At 42.1% G+C, this 15,696-nt stretch overlaps 1 protein-coding gene across 4 annotated transcripts in view; it reads left to right on the forward strand.

Annotated features, from left to right (window-relative positions):
• Window positions 1-15,696, forward strand: part of nav3 (neuron navigator 3) — a 456,492-nt gene that overhangs the window by 105,476 nt on the left and 335,320 nt on the right. Inside the window, exon 1 of one of the 4 annotated variants that reach the window (XM_071502612.1) lies at window positions 4,506-12,017. The exons of the other annotated variants lie outside the window; for them this stretch is intronic. The gene's annotated coding sequence lies outside the window, so the exon portion shown is untranslated. Of the gene's footprint in view, window positions 1-4,505; window positions 12,018-15,696 lie in introns of those variants that run through there. 4 annotated transcript variants of the gene reach the window in all.

The raw sequence follows: 15,696 nt of genomic DNA on the forward strand, positions 1-15,696 counted from the left end.
AGAGGACCCAGCACATCTCCTGTCAGCCACAGCTTGACTCTTTGAACCCTGTCTGGCCATATAGAGGGACCTGTGGGTCAGCCAGCTCCTTCTTCATCTCCTCAATGGTTTGTTGCAGGACATTATCTTTGCTGACAACCTCTTTTTTCTCTTTCTTGGCTTTAACGTTTTTGTTTCTGAGCTTATGGTTGAGCTGTCTCCATTTCCTTGTCAGGACAGACCTTTGTTGACATGCCATGTCTTTCTTTGCTTTCATGGTCTTGCATTTTCATATTCCTCTCTCAACTCTTGGACTCTACATTGTAGTTTGTAATTTGAGTCCATCTTGGACCCCTTTTCATCTTTCATTGTTTGATAGTGGGCCCTCATCTTCTCTTCATCCTTCAGTTTGTGGGTCAGTTCCTGAACCTGTCGTTGAAGGCTAACAGTGATCTGACCTAAAGCCTGGTTCTCCTCCTGCTTTCGTTTCTGTTTCTCCTCCAGGTGATCTTGCCTGGAGATTTTCTGCAGGAGGTCCTGAACCTTCTGCTGCAGCACATTATTTTGCTGGCTCAGGGTTTTATTTTCTGCCTTTATGTTGTTATACTTACCCTCCAGTGTCTTCTGATCCTTAAGCTTTTTATTTATCTCCACAACTTCTTGTTGGAGCAGCTCATTGCTTTTGATCAGGTTTTCCTTTTCTTCTTCTGCAGCCCTCCATTTTTCCTCCAAAGCTATTTGAGTCTGGAGTTGACTGCGATACCTCTGCACTTCCTTTTGAAGGCGTTTATTTAAATCGCTGGCTGCTTTTCTTTCAGCTTTGAGTTCTTTGTATTGATCTTGCAAGTCTTGGCTATTAGCAAGTTTATTTTTGAGCTCTTCTATCTGGAGAGTCAAGATGTCATTTTGTTGTTTTATGGCTTCTGTTTCTCCAGTGACCACGCAAAACTTGGAGAGAAGACTTTCTTGTCCTTCTTCCTTCCTTTGGAGGAGGGTGTTGTCTCCCTCAAACTCCTGGGGAATGACATGTTTACGTGGAAACATTTTGTGTTTAGTTTGTGTTTACTTCTGTAAACTGTATGAGGAGATAATCCACTATGCAGTGAAACTGCGAACAACCTGATACGTGTGTAGAACAGGAACGAACTGAGCATTAACAGTAACTGTAAGTTCACAACATCGTGTTCTGTGCTTTGAAGGACAATTTTTTTTTTTTTTTATCAAAGACTCATTTTTTATATAGTGGGTTGGTAAATAAAAGGAAAGCAGACTGTTATTATACATTAAGATCTTTTTTTTTCTTTCTTTATTGTGGACATCATATCACAGTGGGAAGATAGTTTTGTTCCCCTCTAAACTGTGGACTGTTTATGGAGAAAATGACAATAAGAAATTGACAATCACACAAAAGAAAATGTTCATCAATAGCTCCTTAATAATGAATGTGAATATTCCTCCAATATATACAGTTGATATAAATATGATAGGACTTTTAATTGATCAGAATCAGAAAAACTTTGATGATGCCTGCAGGGAAACTGCTTTACTTATCATTCATTTATACATGAGAACAGGTTATATAAAATGAACCATATAAATGATGAATGTTGAGTCATGGCATGATAAGGCTGATAAAACTAGCCATGCTTATGTGATGCTAATCCACTGATTGACATTTAGCAGATATGAGATGTGAGTGGTGTTACTACAGTTTATTTGTCCACTGAAAGACAGTGGCCAAGCAAACTGTCTGTACCAGTGTGAATACCATTAGAAATTCAGTAAACAAAAATAGATCAAAGTTGGCTCTACAAGAAATTTACAGGAAGAAGTTGTTATTGTTCACCGTGCTAGCGACACAGTTCTAGGCATGGCAGTGTTGGTCGCTCGGTTGTTCCACCACCTTGGCCGAGACTGATATACCTCAAGAACCGTCGGATGGTTTGTCATGAAATTTTCTAGGACCATTCATGGATCCTTGATGATGTTGTTCCCCTGACTTTTTCTTTAGTGCCACCAGCGAGTCAAAGAGTGCATTTTCAACACATATCCACTGAAATATGTCAACTCTTACTAGATGGATTGACACAAGCTACTGTACAGTCATGATTATGAGATGAGGAATCCTAATGATTTTGTGAACCTATGACTTTTGACCAGGTTCACATTTGATTTGTGGTTATCAGTGACATGTTTCAGCAGGATTTTGGACTGTCATGAAATTTGCTACAGATTTTTTTGCCCCCTCAGGGTGAATTGTAGCAATTTTGGTGAACCATAATGTTTCTTCTCCATCATGTAAGGGCAAATCAATCAAAGTTATTTTAACCATGGGGCGGTTAGGTGGAGTAACCGACACACACACTCATAAAGCACACACGGAAATAAAGTTTTCAGGAACTGAAACTATATTTATTAAATAATATCCTCCGGTTGACTTTCAAGTTAAACAATAAGACCCAGCACAGGATTTTGACTCGATAAAAACTCATTCATATGTGCAAAACCTCCAGCCAACAAGTCAAATATTTGAAATACTTTAAAATACTGTAATCCACAGATAATTCTTATTTAAATTCAAAAACTCTTAACATGGCTCTAGCAAGGTTTTTCCAATAGTCTGAATAATCAAATAACTACAATAATGGGATTCCCATTAGCCTTTGCTCCTTAGAAAATATTAAGATACTAACATGCTAAACTAAGAGAGTGAAAAAACTCTCACACGTCTTCCAGTTTAATGGAATTACACTACTAAACCACTGTAGTGCCCCTTTAATCTGGGAATTAACACAAGACAAGAACTAGATATCAGTTATTAATGTCTTCTGACATCAGTAATGTTTGCAAACACAGCAGGAATACAAGCCGATAATGAAAAACATTACACCAGCTGAATGTGCACAGTGTGCGAAAATTGTCACCGTGAGTATGTTAACATGCAGGTGTTAGCAATTAGCTCAAAGCACTGCTGTGCCTAGATACAGCTGCTAACCAACATGGCGACAGATCGTTAGGCTCTGTTCAGACCTGTCATTAACATCGTCTCAGGTGAACACACCCAAGATGCATTGCGGCTGCAATCACTCAGACCACATTGGAGGAGGTGGTTTGGGCCACATGTGGCCACATTCTTTAAGTGGTGTGAGTGCAAATGTGTCCTGGGCCACACTGAAGGACCGCCTACTCAACTGACATCCTCTGCCACAGTCTGATTAGTCCTGCCACAGAAGCACATCGACAACGGTTTATTTGCATATGAAGCAGGGAAGTGAGATCTGATCGCAAGTGGTCGCTGGAGATGCGTGTGGAGACACATTTTAAAACCAGGTGTGAACTGATGTACTTAGAGTTGATCACTTGATGGGATCACTGAAGACGCATGTTAATACCAGGTCTGAACAGAGCCTTAGAGCTGGCTCTGTTTGATGATTTCTTCTAAATTGACCTCCTCCACTGTAGCTCTAAATATCCACCAAACAGACTCAGGATACAGAAACTATTTAACTTACATGTAATACACATGTGCAACTTTGATAACATTTAAAACATGCTCTGCAAATGTAAAACTTCACAAGATACATGTAGCATTTTAGGACACTATTGCTACAGTGCAGCAGGTTCATGGTAATTACGCCTGTATTGCTTGAATCATAACAGCTTATTTGCAGTAATGAACATCTCCAGGCTGCTAACAAGAACTAACCATGTGGAATTTGTTTCTGGCTTTTATTATTAACTTCCTGCTGTGGCTTCTTCATGGCTGCAGCTCATGTGATGGATTAACCAGTGACTGATAAGTGATGAACACTGTGGGATACCTGTGTAGCACTAGATGTCACAGACATTGTGGCTTTACTCCGGGGCCACACAAAGCCTGGGACTGTTGCTGTTGTGTTAGAATGATCCAGAATATCTCCATCTGCTTTTTTCATTTTCTTTATTTCCATCCCTTCGTCATCGCTGCTCAGCTGTGAAAACATCTACGATGATGTTAGTGGAATTTGATTGCAACTACAAGAACAGATTTTCCCAACCATTGCCGTCATATAAAGTGAGCATCCTCCCCACCTTCCCCGGTCCCTGTTTAGGTGTCCCTCCCCCAACACTCCCCACCCTGTTGTGAATATAAAAAGATGATGCATTCGGCAATCAATGGTTGTAACACCGCTGTGCTGTTATCCCTCATTTCTGCCGGGGCCATAGTGTGATTTAGTGACGCTCCTGAGGCTCAATAACCGGCACGGTGCACCACAGGGGGAGGGGGAATGTGTGTGTGTGTGTGTGTGTGTGTGTGTGTGTGTGTGTGTGTGGATTTGTTCAGTGCATGTTTGAATGCATGTTTGTTTTCATACAATGATTGTGTGTTCAGCATGTTCGCAATGCGGAGCGAGGGAATTAAGAATGTGTATCTGCATGACAGAAAATGTGCGTTTGTGTGCACAAGGCCCCCCCTTGCCCCTCCCCTCCCCTCCTCCACCCAATCCTACCCACCATTCGCCCCTCTGGGAATTGGGGTGCATACGTGGAAATGTGATTTTGGCCTAACAATCTGTTTTATTTAACAGGGCCTGACTCTCCCCTGAACATTACTTTGGTGTTGGTGGCTTTTTAAATGGAGTGAAATTGAGCCGCGTCCTGGTACCGGCTGTATATCACTTAGGCAATTACAACCTTCACGGATCTATTGGTAGTAAAAGAGAGGTTTATGAAGCGCAAGCATGGGGAAAATGCCAACAGAGAGGGGCGAGGCGTGGTGAGCTGAAAAAGCAGGGTTAGGTTTTTTGATTTATTTTGTCTCGTGTCACGCTGTGCTGCGACACGTCTCATTCTGACCCCTTAACCTCTGTTGGGTTTGTCTCAGTCGACTTTGCCTTGTGTGTGTGTGTGTTCAACAGGCCCACACAGCAAATTAAACAACACACTCCTATGTATAATAAATCAACCTCCCAAATGCCATCATGTGTAATCGAGATTTCACAGCCCTGATCTCATCTCTCTTCTTCTTCTCTCTCAGCTTTAAAAACCTAAAAAATAAATCAAGATGTAAACCCCCCCCCCCGCCGTCCTGCCTCTTTTCCAACCTCGCCTCCTCCGTCCTCCCTCTCCCATGATCCACCACAGCCATAATGAGATTTGATGTTAATCCCGACACAATATCACAAGATTACGTGCCGTCATAATGCTCCACGCAGGCACCGCAGACGGTGGAGAATGGGTTTGGCGCGTGCAGAGGAGGCTTGGCTGGGTGGAAGCACATTAATGTAATCTAAGTGTAATTGAGTGGTAATGCAGCTTGTATGTAGATGAATGGAAGAGGGGGGGGAGGATGGCGTTTTTTTTTTTTTTTTTTCATTTCATCTTCTCTGTCAGACGAGCCCAGGGAGGGAGAGCGGGGACAACGTAACGACGAGAGAGAGAGAGAGAGAGAGAGAAACTGGAGGTGTCTCGGCCAGACAGAGGAAGAGGAGAGGCTGATAGGACGAAGGCGAGAGATTGCCCGGAGAGCGCAGGGAGGGGGGGTTGGAGAGAGAGAGATTATTTATCTCCAAACTGATGTCAAATTCTTGTAGTGAGAGTGGGCTGTGCAGAGACTGTGATTAATGAACAGAGAGCGGCAGGAGAGGGCGGTTCCACACAGACACGGGGAAGAGTTGAGCATTTCTGAACTGAGAGGGTTAAAAGAGAAACTGGATTTAAAACCAGTTCAGTAAAATTCAGTTAACAGAGGAATGTGTTAAAGACAACTGGAGACTGACAGACATTAGGAATTATTCATGAGTGTTAAGAAGAAGGAAGAAATTCGACTAAAGTGTGTTTCTGAAAATGAGATAGAAAGAGGGAGAGAGCATAGAATTTGCCATTGAAAAATGAGATTCAGCCTTTTTACTTGTTTTTAAATAATTAGTCATTTGGTATAATTTTCATTAATGGACATTTATGATTTGGATGCTGTGTATATGGTGATACATTGTGATTCATAAGTCATATCATCTGATTAATTGATGGACTGTAAATATAAAGAAAGTGGAAATATACCACCCTGATAACGCAAGATACCCAGAAACCTCTGGGGATGGAAGCATGTTAAATTGGAAAAGAGTTGTGCAACTGTCTATAACAGACATTCAGACAAACAAGCTACCAATAAAATTGGGCTCAAGAGAGGAGGGGAAAAAAGAAGAGAAATGAAGGAGAAAGAAGAAGGCCCAACCTCAGCCTCTTGGTTCTGAGTGCTGTTGGAAACGGAGGCCACGAGTGGTGAGCATCACGCATCTATATTGACCAGCCGGCCTCATTTCACTCGGAGTGTTCTCTGGGAGGTGGATTCCTTGAAACTACTTTGTCTTGGTTTAGAACATTTATTGAAATTTCTCCTTCAATTGGCTGTAGAGCTCAAAAAGTTCTTAGACGCTGCTACATGACGTCAGATGATGTTGATAGCAATGTGTTCAATCATTTTGGAGGTGGTTCACAGTGTTTCTTTTGGATTACACAGTGAGGTAGCACACATGTACTGAAAAAGATGCTCCTCACTAATTTGTCAGAGAATCTCTTTCCTCTTGTACTGGACTGTTATGGAGAAGATGGAGCTGAGCTGGAAGAGGCAAAGCTCTCGATTTACCAGTGGATCTACCTTCTTACCTTCACCCATAGTCATGAGCTCTGGGGAGTGATCGAAAGAATAAGATCGCGGATACGAGTGGCTAGATGGGTTTTCTTCCACGGTGGGGTGGGCTCAGCCTAAGAGATAGAGGGAGGAGCTGTCCAGCTTGGACATTTTGAGGGAGCTCAGAGTAGAGCCTCCTGGGTGCCTTACACTGGAGGTCTCCCAGGCACGCCCAACTGGTAGGAGGCCTCGGGATAGAACCAGAACAGGCTGGAGAGATTATATACCTCATCTGTCCTGGGGAGGCCTCAGGAGAATACGATACTCTGAAGAGGGACATCTGGACTACTTTGCTTGACTTGCTGCCACTCTGACCCAACCTCAGATAACTGGAAGAAAATGGTTGGATGGATGTATGAATTGATGGAGTCGACACGATGAACTTTTCCACCCAAATTTTAGTTGCTTTTAAGAAATTACATCATCACGAAAAGTTAGCAAATCTACCGGTGGGTGAGCCACTTGTGAGACTTGCTGACTGGCTAACTAGCTAAGTCTCTTCTACACTAATGCTAAAACTCATAGATCACTGCAGTGTAAACAGGCGGAGCTTCACTCCTGACGAACTGTGTCAGTACAGGGTCTAATCAGTTTGATCAGCCACAAAGGATCACAAACAGAGACAAATCATAAGCATAATAACATGATACACTTTCCATCCAAAGCACTCAGTCTGCTCCTCTATCAGCTGGCACCATGTCCCAGACTGAAACTCTAAACGCATGGCAAACACTGAGCCTGGCAAACGTTAGAAATAGTCATTAAACAGCCATGAACACACAGAAACAATGTGAACTGTCTTACCTTAAATCTGGCGTTTCTACCTGCAGCTTCAGATGAAAACATCCCCTGCCTTCATACATTTTACGGCTCTTACCAAATCTCTGATAATGAACATTTTCCATTTGTTCCAGTCATTTAAATGCTGGTTGTCAGGGCCTTTGTAAGGCAGACAAACCATAAACTAATCTGAAAGGTAATGACATCAACATATCTAGCAGATTTGCAGGTTTTTATCTCTGTTATTAGTTAGCTTGGCTTGTGAGCTACAGGTCTTGTGTTGCATTTCTGTAATCCTGTGGTAATTAGCCAGTTCCCTGCAGCTGCAAAAGTCTCAATAGCTTCCGCTTTTTATTGAAAAGTAGGCTTATATTTGTTTTGAATGCTTTGATATTGTGTTTTGTTTAATCGAGGAGTGTTGCTGCCAGTGTGAGGTTTTAAATCCCAAGCGAGCAGGGGTTCTGTGAGGGTCCTGATATCACTCCTGAATCATTCCGCCGTCTCAACCAAACACTGTGTCATATCTGAAAACAATGAACAGCAAGGTGCCAGGGAAATGTCAGGCCCGGTGTGCGGAACAAAACAAATAAAGCTAAATTGACACTGCAACATGCATTCTTCAAGCTAATGAGCTGGTGATCCTCGTGTCAGTCCTCACCTTCACAATAGTGATTACCCTACTATAGAGAGCCAGGACACCTGCAGCCGCACACACACACACACACACACACACACACACACACACACACACACACACACATACATACATGCAAATGAGCAAACACTTATGCTGCCGCCCTCTCTCCTCAGTTACCGTGACAACAGAAAAAGACAGGGTCGAATTTGGTACAGATTGTTGCTCAGTACCAATTAAACACATTGCTACCTGCAGCTAATTAACACTGCAGTCTTTGTATTTAAACTCAGGGAGGTGTTTGCATGAGTTACAACAGTTGGCATTGCTTTTATTTAGTCGTTCATAAATTCTAACTGTAGCAGTCTACCAAGGTTTTCATTGTATGACAAGTTTCCAGCCATTTTCTCACCTTCACTATTCTGTATATTCCTCTGTCTCCTCTGTCCCTCCACCTTCTCCTAGTCTGAATTCTCACTATTAACAGTGTGAAATGAGGGTGATGAGTGAACAAAGGTGTAGCTAGTGGGTGTTTGTCTGTCTGTATGCTCAGTAAACCACAGGAACAGGTAGCCATGGGCTCTCTCATGCCTTCTTTTTTTTTGCCAAATTGGCTCTGCAGGGAGTGGTGCGACTTCTTGAAGCTACACCATCATATACTTGGAGTAGATTTGAACTTGAGTGTTGGTATCTGAAACCAAAGACAGTATGTAAAATTTACAGTTCTTATTAACTAGAAGCAAGAACAGTGTTCGGACTTAATTGCGTATCATTGCATCTTGTGGTTTTTAACTTAGACATACTTTTAGTTAGAGCTTCCTCCCTTGCACTTAATGGCCTTTCCTGGCCTTCGAATGTCTGCTGAAAGTAATATCACAGGAAGAAGCATTTAGCGGACCAACCACAACAGCGTGTTCAGTATCTAGATGTTCAGTTTGGCTGAGGCAGCAAACTGAAAAGTAAACACACCGCTCTCATTCGGAGCCTGGCTGTCCAGAGCCTGGAAAGATGGGCGTGGTAAAGGACCTCCTAACATACATTTATCCTACATTAGGCCTGCATGCACACCTACGCTCTTACCATATACACATATGGCCTCTGCAGGCTTGTTTATGTTGATGTGACAACGCACATTTTGCACATAATTAATATTTACTGCAGCATCTGGTTTCTCTGTTCTCCCATATGGCTCCCATGCTGTGATGTTAATATACTGTAGTATAGTTTGTTTTATTTTATTCAGCTTTCAGTTATTTAATGATAAATTTGTGTATAAATTTAAGTGCATTCAGATTTTTTGTATGAATTTTCTGTAGATTTTGCATCATGCCATAATGGCCTTGTCATCCAACCTTTTCCCTACCTACCACAGTCTTACATATGTTTAAGTGCAGCATATTAAAGGGTAGATACATGAGAAAGAAAATTGCATATTGTAAAATAAGACTCTGGCACCCAGATGTGAATCTGTGTTGCATTTATTGGATTTATCAGTATTAATGGGCCATTGTGGAGCCAAGTGAAGTATGGCAAGGCAAATATCCTAATTGCCGAGAATATTCCCATTACTCTAATCCTGTCCAGTTGTCGCCATACAGTTGACACCAGCTCACTGCTACTATGCAGATATGTATATGAGGATGCTGTTTTCTATTCTCCGTGCTGTGAAAATAACATAAATGTGTGTCTGTGTGTATCTTTGTTATCAGTGTGTTCAGGAATGATGTTGCACTGAAATGCTGCTGCTTTAATGTCAAGAGATGTATGCACAAATCATAATTTATACTAATGCTACATTTGTGAATAAACTGTTGAGTTGTGAGTGGTGTGATATAAATGTGTGGCAAAGATTGTTTTTAAATGTAAATTAATTTTAGCAACCGTATCAGATGTGTTTTGAGTGGCCATGATTCACTGAGGCTGGTAAAATGAGGTTTATGTTGAAATGATGCCATTAGGGAATTATAGTATTTTAATGGGATGGTTGGCCATTCTTTATGTTTGACCTCTGACCTATTGAGGTGATAATTTACAGCGCATGCTCCCCCAACCCTCCCTGCTCTCCCTGAGGAAATCAGGCCGGATCTATGGCCATCATTTACATCTCCTCGAATTAAAGCAGCAGTGTATAGTTACGGCCCCAGGCATCATGAATCAAACTTTATTGACCACTTGGAGAGTTACAGACACCCGTTGAATACCAAGTGCTTGTGAAAGGCCAATGGGTGGGGGGAAATGTCGACCAGCTGTAGAGATTGAAGGTGGGATTACCAGCACTACACCAGGCGGTGTCAGCGGCTGTTGCTCATAAATATGGAGATTTTGCTTCTTATAAGATTCTTTACAACCAAAGGGGATTAAAGCACATGGTAATATTCCCTTAAACATTAATTATAGGAGCACGTTTGCCAAAGACACAGGGGTTTATTCAATTGATGATAAATTAAGTAGATATAGATTCAATTTCTCACCTTGAATCTGTTTGCCATCAAGTCAAAATTAAGTGTTTCTGGTACTGATATGGATAATAGCTGCCACTGAGCTTCCACAGCGCATTATACAGTTATCACACACAGGCACAACAGTTATGATGGAGCAGTTTGTTGAGCTTTGTAGCAATTATGTTAATTGAAATTGAGGCGTGAGATATGTGCCATGCATAATCGTACTTCAGATTTCATGGGGAATTGCGCATCTCTAAAAACATCTTTTTTACTCTTTTGTTAGATGCAACTCAGTTGTCAAGAAACAAGACTGAAGGTCTCAATATTTGTTTTTGAATCAATGTGAAATGCCTGTTGTATGATCGAGAGAACGAGGCAGATGGACTAATGATTTCATTGCTTGGATCTCCTCTAAGTAATTGCTTAGAAAGCTGAAAAATGTAGATTCTGTACCTATATGTATGTAACTGTATGAGGCTTAACTTTTATGTGACTCTATATTTCACCTGCTGTTACAGCTGTTATTAGCAGATTGACTCAGCTGTAGCTGATTAATGTTAATTCTGTCAGTTGGCCAAATAACAAGAGGAAAAGAGGAAAATTGCTCTTTATAATTTTGCAGAGACCGGACTGTGCCTTTTTATTTAAAAATACCAATGGTCTCATGAGTCTTTTTCAATTTCAGACTGCTAGCACGCATGCTAGCATGTTAAGCTAGCTGTTGAGTTGTTGAGCAAACAACAGATGGTTAATGGACACGTTGTAATTACACTTAAACTTTGAAGTACCTCGTATCATTTTGTTTTAAGATCATCACCTTAAAAGCTCTTAATAAGGACCTGTGTGTTTTGGGACTGTGAAGCGGTCTTTCAGTCTTTAAAGCTAGCATTAGCTAGAGTAGCTACAGTACAGAGCTAGCAACGCTAACTTGAAGTTATAAGTCGGTTTTAAAAAGATTTTCAGGCGTGACTTGCAGTACATCAATAAATATATCACCACTTTTGAATGCCATGATTATAACTGAATATTATTGAGTTTGGTTAAGTATACCACTCATGTAATATTTTAATAAATATGATTGATATTTTCTGTTGCAAACTAGCAAAGGTCTAAATAGAAGCTGACTGTTCTCTGACTGGATGGTGTTCCTCAAGCAAGCAACGGTATTATTTTATCAGATTCATTTCATACAAAAGCAGCACCTGTATGCCCTGTACAGACACACGTACGGCCTTCTTCATGTAAGACATTTTGACATGTAACAGCAGGAAAAAACACAGGTGTCAATAATGAAATTAATGATGACGGAATTCCATTAAGATAGTGGAAAAAGGGTTTCACTCCTATTTTAGCTTTAACAATAAACATAGTGAATATGTACTCTGCTGACACACCAACGTCTTTTTAGGTCATTCCTCTTGGGCAGTTTTCTTGAAATTCAGAACAGCGAAGCTTGGAAGTACAGCACTGACCTGCATTATTGATGTCTAGAGAGAGACTGAGACAGTTGGTGAGTAAACAAGATGGAGGGCCAGTTGGAAATAATAATGGCAATTGTAATGCCATCAGTTGCTTTAGATTTATGGACATTTTCTCATCTGTATGGATGGGAATTCAAATTGCTCCGATCCATAAGAGTCGTATCCCGCCGAGCTTGTCAGGGCTCTGTACGCTCACTGCGCAACTTGCGTAGAGCTCCGCAAATTACGTAAGGGCCCCGAATGCCTCTCGTCAAAGCGGGCGTTCGTGTTTCCAACCTCGGCGAGAGGATGAAGCGGGGCCGTCCTTCTGCTCACGGAGAGAGAGGGAGAAAAACACAGTGTGTGCGTGAAATGCAGGGACAGCAATGAGGCAAACGTGTTGTGACATTTTAAACAGGATGCTAACGTGAAGGTGCTAGCTTACAGCTCGATGATAGTGGTGCTGTGGGGACGACTTCAGAGAATACATGACTTAAAAACAAGTTTCTCGGTCAAAGTTGAACTACAGCTATGGACTAATGCAAAATAGGGTGAAACTGACTTAAATCCTGTATTTAAATTATTTGATTAGCTAAACACACTGGGCAGTGTGGATGCACATCTGTGAGTAAATGATAACCATCTTGTGTCAGTCAGCTAAGCCATAGTATGAACAGTGTTTTATGTGTGTATTTCTAAAAGGAATGAATGGGTCTAATGCAGCTGATAAAATGAACAGTAAAGCTGCAGCCACAGCCTATAGGGCTGTGTTAAAATTGTATATCTAGAGCAAAGTCAGGTGTGACTGTGTAGGCCTACTATTTTTAACACAGGGAATTGATCAGGAATCATTAAGGGCATTGATAAAGAATTGGACCAATAAGCAGAATCAACAATGGCATCAGTATCAATAAAATCTTATCACCTCCCATCCCTATTCATCTGTGGACATTCTGATAATTTGACAACTGTATTTCATGTGTTTGTCGTCATGTATGTGAACAAACCAAGGAGTGCGCACATTCCCAGGGTCTATACTCACATAGTATTAGGTTGTGGTAGGAAATGTAAACACTGCCTACAAATATTGCTATGTCACGAGATCCTGTTTCAGCGTCGTTTTTCCATTGTATGGTATGAGTGCAGCAGCAGTCTCGTCATGGTGTGTTTTTTTTTTTCTTCTGTGGAGTCTGTCCTTGTTTCTTTGATAAGGGTGCTCTGTGCCTGCTGTTGCTTGTCAAGCAAAGCCGATGGAGAATGACCCCTGACCCCAGTAGCCTACATTGGAGGCCATCTTGTTACTCTGTGACAGCAAATACCAGCTAGCCCCTTCCTTGCAGCAAACGGGAAGTATACCATACTATTCCCCGTGAGGCTCCATTGTTTCTTTTGTAATATTCAAGAAGAAAAAAGGGGCAAATTAGCACTCATGCAGTATGCATTAGTTTAGAAAGCCCCTGATATAATTCCACTGCAGAGGGAAATGGGGAAGTCTAGGAGCAATACAGCTGTGCTTTTAGCAAGTTTAGCATTTCTGGGATGCAGTGTTATTGCCTGTGCCCAAATCTGTGGTGTTTCTACTCTTAGGAGAGCGCAGGCTTAATTTTCCTCATCTCCTTTTGCTGCAAATATTCCCTCTACATTGCTTGTTGTTGGAGGCTACTACATAATGTAATGGAACAGCTTCCCCTTGGTACTTGAAAGGAGTGCTTTTCACAGCCTATTGCTACCAACTAACACCGAGTTTCAGTGGAGAATCTTGCTGGGCTCCATCACACGGTTCATGATGTCCCCTAAGAACCAATTCGGAGCTGGCAGTGCTTGACATGATTGCCCTTAAGTAACTGACGGGTTTGCAGTGTTACATGGCACTCCGGAGCCGGGTAAGTGTTTAGTGGCAAAGAAAACTGTTAAGATCAGGCCGGTGTTAAGAGAGGAGGCAGAGGTGAACACAAGTTGGGTTCCCTCATTCCCTGGAGGTGGTCGGCCGGGGAGGCTGTTTTCTGAGATGACTTGTCTCACAGTGTGTTACCTTGAGGGATTATTGGAGCATTTGATTGGTCAGATTCGGTGGATGGATGGCGGCTGAGTTGCAGTGCAGAGAGGTATTGATTTTAGTGACAGTGCAATCGTGTGTGTGTGTGTGTGTGTGTGTGTGTAAGAGAGAGAGTGTGTGTGTGTATGTGTGTGTGAGTGAGTGTGTGAGGGTGGGTGTGTGTGTGTGTGTGAGAGAGAGAGTGTGTGTGTGTGTGTGTGTGTGTGTGTGAGAGACAGTGTGTGTGTCTGCGTGTCTGTGTGTGTGAGTGTGTGTGTGAGAGAGTGTGTGAGTGTGTGTGCGTGTGTTAGTGTGTGTGAGTGTGTGTGTGTGTGTGTCTGCGTGTCTGTGTGTGAGTGTGTGTGTGTAAGTGAGTGTGTGTGAGTGTGTGTGTCAGGGGCGGGGGCAGCTCTGTGTCACACACTGGAGCGCTGTGCAGCACACACATTCAGTGATTTGTGGGCTGCTGGTGAGCGACTGCACAGTAAAAATCCTGTCAGAAAAAGTCCAGAAAAAGTCCTGCAGTAAATCTTTGTCTTACATTTGTTTCACATTACCATCATTACAAAATCAGTCTCTAATAGTGATTTGTTCAAGACAACATTACTTTTTGCCATGAAGCTATCATCAGATTTTCCAGCCATACCAACCTTATGTCTTGTGCTGCAGAAAAACACACGTGTGTATTCTCACCGGCTGCGTCGCTGCTGCAGCTCTGTCCATCTGCACAGAGTTTGCAGGATGTTTGAATATTGGATTCATTTGCAATGAATTCTGTTTTAATTTTGACAGAAAATGTCACTAAGATGCCACTGTCTTCTCATGCAGTTGCTGAAATGGTAAAAAAATGTTAAAAATGTTTTCATGTCTGTGTTGTATATATAGAAAGTGTCAGTTTTGTGTAATGTTGCTGATGTGATGTCGATATGACATCAGCAGGTCTGTTCTCTGTCTGTTTTTGAAGCAATACGAGCTGTCACGTGTGAAAAATAGGCGAGATGCAAAACTTCTAGATCAGGACTCAGGCAGTGTGTTCGCTCTACTCTGTTAGCATGAGTGCCAAAATGAAGAACAAGATGTTCTGTGCATGCCACGCACACGCCATGCACACACTACGCACACGCCACGCAAAGCCCTGACAGCTCAACTCACACGAGTCGCTGTTGTGTGTGATACTGAGTGATGATACTGTAGCCTTGATTAAAAATGGATAAATAATTAAGTAAGTTACATCATTACAGTCAAGGCCAGCTTAAAGGCTTTGCTGTAAAACATCATATCATTTACCCACACTGCCCCTCTGCAGTTGGAGTTATGTAACTCAGTAGTTAATGTGTTGAACACTCACTGGCAGGTTTGGGTCTCCATTCACAAATCATATTATAACTGCACAGTATAAAACCATCAGAATGGCAGATGCTGCGTTATGCAGGATGCTTGTAACCCAAACAGTGAAGCTGACCCCTCGTACAGTCCACAGAGGGGCCAGCCGCCGAGCCTGTGGTTATCTTTCCATGCTTGGACCCTTCCTAGGGTGCAAGTTTATCCGACCTCAGCATGACTCAATCCTTCCCCTGCCATATTTCGGTGGAAAATAGGTTTGGAGGAAAAAAGACAACAATCAAAAACAATCACTCAGCACAGAACAAACAGCATGTAGTAGAAGCTCCTCTGTCTCTCCCTGTCTCTCCCTC

The sequence above is a fragment of the Trachinotus anak genome, unplaced genomic scaffold, assembly GCF_046630095.1.
Source record: "Trachinotus anak isolate AG129_WGS33_773 ecotype Australia unplaced genomic scaffold, CSIRO_AGI_Tana_v1 ptg000018l, whole genome shotgun sequence".
Taxonomy (NCBI): Eukaryota; Metazoa; Chordata; class Actinopteri; order Carangiformes; family Carangidae; genus Trachinotus; species Trachinotus anak.